Here is a 5867-nt window from a genome sequence, read left to right as displayed (position 1 = left end):
TTGGAGCTCGTTTTCAATGTAGCTATGGTGTTGCGCTGCCGAGCATGAGGTCGCGGGATTGGATCACGGCCGTGGCGACCACATTTCGATGGGGTCGAAATGCAAAAACGCCCGTGTCCCGGGCATTGGGGGCACGTGTGAGATCCCCTGGTGGTCAAAATTAATCCCCAATGCGTCTCCCCTACTACGGTGGGCTTCATAATCAAATCGTGGTTTTGGCGTCTAAAACAGCAGAATCCAATTCAATTCAACGCTTTGAAGATAGGACGCGCAGCAACGAGGGAATTGACCTTCGTGCTCCCTCTCGCCTGAACGCGAACGAAGTGGCGAGAATACAACGCACACGAAGCTATCAGCCATCGACGCACTCTGGTCCCATCGCAGATTGCTTACAATATAGGGCCCCTGTGGCCGCTCTGTACGCAGCCACCGCCGGAGTACGGTTGATACTGATTCTCATCGCGAGGACGCAGCGTCATCCACTACGCGTACATACGACGTCTGCCAAATGGGACTACTCAATTATGTCACGTACTACAGCACAGATAGGCCAGTGTTCATTTTTCACGAAGCAGCGTCTTCATCCAAAGGCACCATCACCCAATTTAAAGATAGAGAAGTGGAACAAACAGAATCAAGCAGGAAACAGTGTACATAATAAATGTCTATGCTGCATTTACCAGATCTATGGTGTCATGTCATACCGCGTCCACATCCTCGCGGGACAACGCATTCCGGAGAAGACCACCATTTGGATCCTGGGGATGTGGCTTCAGTCCAATCAACGGTGCAATCATACTCTGACACTGCTGAAGACTGCCACCATGCAGGTAGCCCGTATGATCAACAGAGTATCTAGCAAGAGACACGGTATGAAGGAGAGCGACACACTTAGGCTAGTCACGAGCCTCGTGGTTAGCAGAGTGGTGTATAGCCTTCCCTACCACAAATGCATCAAGCAAGAAGAACAAGCGGACGCCATACTGCGAAAGGCGTACAGAACTGCGCTTCACCTGCCGCAGCGCACATCGACCGAGAAGCTGCTGGCCCTGGGACTGCACAATGCCTTCAGTGAACTAAGAGAAGCACTACTATGCTCTCAGGCACGTAGGTTGATGCAGACCCCCACGGGAAGGGTGCTCCTGCGAAGATATTGCGGCGGCAACATGATCCAAGAGATCGAGCGTACCGAGGCCATTCCGGACAAGTATCGCAGTACATTGCGAGTCGCACCGATACCCAAGAAAATGGACCGGAACCTGCACAAGGCGCGTAAGAAGGAAGAGCGGAGTACGTGCAGAGAACCTTGGCGAACAAGGACAACACAAGGTATACGGAAGTGGCAACGTTCGTCAAAGACGGAAGACACAACAGCAGAGCAGTGGCGTTGGTGGTTAATTCGGACCTCAAGGAGATCACCAGCGCATCACTACAGGACTGCACGGTAGTCGAGGCCGAAGAGGCAGCTGTGGCTCTGGCAGCACTGGAGGGCTATCGATCTGGCAGGTCCCTAACAATAATAACAGACTCTCAAGCAGCATGCTGTAATTATACAAACGGCAGAATTGGGCGCAGAGCACGCCACATACTCTGCTCATGCGACCCGGGAAACAAAGTTCAGCATACCATAATCTGGGTACCAGGGCACACTGGCATAACAGGGAACCAAGAGGCGGATAGGATAGCTCGAGGGCATACCAACCGGGCGTCCGACACATCCAGCCTTGAGGAACCCGAGTCAGTACCCATGGGCTACTCAGATATCCTAAATTATTATAAAGGCGTCAGATTGAAGTACCCACCCCCGGATAAGGATCAAAGCAGAGAGGATGCTGTTGCATGGCGACAACTGCAGACGGGTACTTTCCCGAATCTAAACGTTCTGAATAAAATTTTCCCGACACAATATGAGGCTAAGTGCCCATGGTACGGAGAGAAACCAGATCTGTACCACATATCATGGGCCGGTCAAAATATTTAGTCCCCAACTATCTATAAAATTAAAAACCCGAGTGCGGAACAGTGGGAGAGTATGCTTTCCAGCGTAAGCTTGAACCGCCAAAAGCGCCTTGTAGAGCGAGCTCGCGGGTTGGCCATACTCAGTGGAGCCTTGGACTAGGGCACCAACCCTGTGATTGCAGACTGAAGAATCCATCAGAAGATGGAAGAGGCCGTCTGAAGCCGCGAAGATCTCTTTTCTAGAGCCCAATAAATGTTTTCCGACCGATCTATGCTTGCTTGCTTGCTACTCAATTGTGGCGCTTACCCACTACGGGGAATGCAGATGCCCCTGTGGCTAAAGCCCAAAGAAGAAGCCCCCAAGGTGAGGATATATTCTGTAGTTACCGAACTACCTTATTTTCGGAATGAAAATTATAATTTCTTGCTCTGATTTCTAAATCCACGGCATGCACTTAGAAAGTGATCCATATTTTCTGGTTCCTGGCGGGTTGTACACAGACAGGACGGTAATAGGTAAAAATTCAGTGCTGGGACGCGGCATCATAATTTCGTTATGGAGATTTCTAATATATGGGTGGGACACCATTTATTGTACCATGAAAAGGTCAAATGGCTAAATTCTGAGATTTGGATTTTCAATATTGTAGAATCTTAAACCTTTCTAAACCTTTCTGCGGCAAGGTTTAGAATTTTCTAAACCTTGCCGCAGTGACAGAAGACGAAATAGGCATGATGGGCACAGCTAGTCCATCGATAGACATCCGTGTTTGCATTTCAATTATGAATGTAGCACGATGGCCTGGAATCCATACCAACCGCACCAAGCTTGTGTTTTAGGGGATTATTGATAAATATGCATTGGCTGCTGTAGTGTCTACAGATGAAGTGAATGATGTGCATGCTGACAGTGTATCAGTCACTATAACCGCTGTTGAATGATTTGAAATAAGTTTTCGAAGAGCTAAGATCGCGGGTGATAGTACAGCCATAAATGTGGCTTTGAAATCCGGAAAGCCTAATGCATATGACCAAGATAGTATCTCGGACAAAATACCCACATCCGCTTTCGCCTCACTCATTTAGGCAAGAGTCGTGATCACATGATATTGTCACAAAAAGACAATTGACTGTTCACCTGGCGTCTGCGAGACAGACAGTTACACCAGATCGCGTACAAAAGACTCTAGGCGGCGTCCTCAGCCTTTACTGCTTCAGCGCACGCTTCTTGCCGAGCGCGCGTTCCCGTCATTTCTTTCTCAGTGCTGGTTTGACACCTAGCGGCATTATTCCCCAGCCAAAAGAAAAGCATCGACCCAATGCTTACTAAACTAGAACGAGGAATTGTGGAAGTCGTATGAGATCGGGTTGGCGCCGGCTTAACACGCGAAATACGGTTTGAGGCGAATAACATGATCTCTGAGTGATGCTGTCGACGCCGAGGCGAGGCGGCACCATCGGGAATGACCTCATAGTTCACTTCAATAATGGCCAGAATACATGGAGCGAACTTTCACGACGAAGTTTGGGCGGCAGAAAATCTGCCGCGGCGCGACGCCGTATCTTCGTCCTTCAAAGACGGCGATTTCGTACATTAACACTCACAGCAGCTTTGCACGTAAAGCTTCACCGTGGTAGAAAGTCTGGGCCAGTAGTACGTCTGGGGTACTCTTGTAAGAGTACGTGAAAATCCCAAGTGTCCAGAATTGGGCTCATCATGGCAAGCAAGTAGAATGTCATCACGGAGGGTGGCAGGTACGACCAACAGACACTCTGTGTCGCTGGCACTCGAGTTTTTCTTGTAGAGGACACCCTTTCGCAGGCAGAAGGTCGAGAGACAGCGAGAAATGAGTCGTGGGATTGTAATATTCTTGCCTTCTAGGTGATCGATGAGAGGGCGTATTTCGGTGTCCTCGCGCTGCCGTATGATCAGGTCAGATGTGGTGAGGGCCCCAAGGAACGCGCCGTCTTCGTCCATGTCCTTATCACAAGTTGTGACGGGAGCACGTGACAACGTGTCTTCATCTTCGTGTTTGCGGCCCGATTTGTAGACGATGGTAACATCGAACTCCTGCAGACATAGACTCCATCGAGCAAATCCCCAGACGGGTCTCGTAAGCTGGCTAACGAACACAAGGAGTGGTGGTCTTTCAGCACCTTGTAAGGGCGACCGTACACTGTAAACAAAAGTTAGCCGACATTGGGGTTTTTGCGGCTCATGAGCTTTGAAGACTACCTTGCACCAGAAAATTACTCTGGCATGAGGCAGTAAAATGCGTTACATTACATCGTTTTACTACCATCTCTGAGAAACGTAGTAAAAGGATGTCATGAGCCGGCTTTACGACGTACAGAGTTTTAGATCACGTGACCAAAAACCATCTATTGAGAGTTTAAAACCACGTGATCTGGAACCAACCTGAAGATCACGTGATTAAATACTACCACTTTACTCCCCAAGGTTGCAAGCTCCGCCCAATCCAGTTAAGCCTACGCTCGGCGACAGGCACGGCCGCGGCAGGAATGGCAAAGATCGATGCCGTGGCGGTGCATCCACCAGCGGAACGGCAGAACGTTGGAAACTTGGAACGTATGTACTACATACGTCGCGTAAGATGTGTCTCAAGTGGACGCGGCTTCCTGCCGGCGCGCCGCCCGTTGCACGACCGACGAGCCGATCGACTGCATTGCGTCAGTGCGAACTCATCGAAAAATAATGTTCCGATTCCGCTCTGCACGGCGAACCGGCGTGGCCATGCTCGCATTCAGCGACAAAAATCGCCTCAAGAATCGTTCCTGGACCGATCATCTCTACGGCAGGTAAATATCTTGCCGTTCGCGAGGGATATCGCCATCAGCCGGCAGCCTACAAACGGCGAGTTGTCGCGTCTGCTGCTCCGGCCGGAAGCAAGCGTGTCGGTCAAAGTTCATTGCCAAGCACAAGCCCACTTTTTCATGCTTCTACGAGCGTGAAAACGACTGTCTCTTGTCCACTTTGAAGCTGTGAACGGAATCGTCACGACCCACTGTAGCACAAAATAAACAAAACGTTGGTTAGTTGTAGTGACAGTCAATGGAAAGCCTCACGCACTAGAAATAGATGCGATCATGTCGAGCGGGCTCACCAATTCAAGGTGAGGGCACATAATCTCGTAAACACGACAGCTAGCGCTGTAGGAAGCGTGTATACGAGCGGTGATCATGAATTTGTGCCCAGTAGGCGTCAAAGAAGCCCGTAGGCCATCCACCATTGCAAGCAGACGGTGCTGCACGGATGGCGCGCTGATGGGCTCGTGTTCGCCAACTAAAGCGGGAGACACACGGTCCGATTCGGTGTCCGATCCGGCATCCGACGCGCCTGAACGGCAGCCGGAATCGAGGTGTTTTGCCGTGCCGAAGCGCCGGATCGGACGTCCGGAGTGCGACAAACCGGGCAAATTTACCGGGCAAATTTTCATCGTCCGATGTGTCCGACAACCGCACACTCCGCACCGTCGTTTGGCCGCAGCTGATGTGACGTTCTCTGACGTTCCCTCCACGGAGGCGGCGCTGGCAGGCCGGTTTCTCGCCGTCTTTTTTTTTTTCCCTTGCCTGCTGCAGTTTGTTGCCGACACGAAATAGTTACCAGTTCAATAAAGTTACCTCGAACATGTGCTTATGATGCAAAACAGCGCCTACTACACTAGCACTAAGCTACCGTCGAAATGGGAGCCGCGACGCGAGGGCCTTTCCGCGGACAAACAGCACACACCGATCTCTATGCACCGACCGTCCGAGCGAGGCTGCTCGCTTCGCTTGCACGTTTGCCCTTCGCAACGACTGCGTCGAGTAAACCAATTGTATTTGATTACGGGCTACCTAAGTGCACAGCGTTAATTGTTTTGGCAAAAATAAGCCCTCTTCATCGA

Source organism: Dermacentor albipictus, chromosome 6, assembly GCF_038994185.2.
Source record: "Dermacentor albipictus isolate Rhodes 1998 colony chromosome 6, USDA_Dalb.pri_finalv2, whole genome shotgun sequence".
In the NCBI taxonomy this organism is placed as follows: Eukaryota; Metazoa; Arthropoda; class Arachnida; order Ixodida; family Ixodidae; genus Dermacentor; species Dermacentor albipictus.
The sequence above is the reverse complement of the archived record's forward strand: the minus strand, read 5'-3'. Positions refer to the sequence as shown.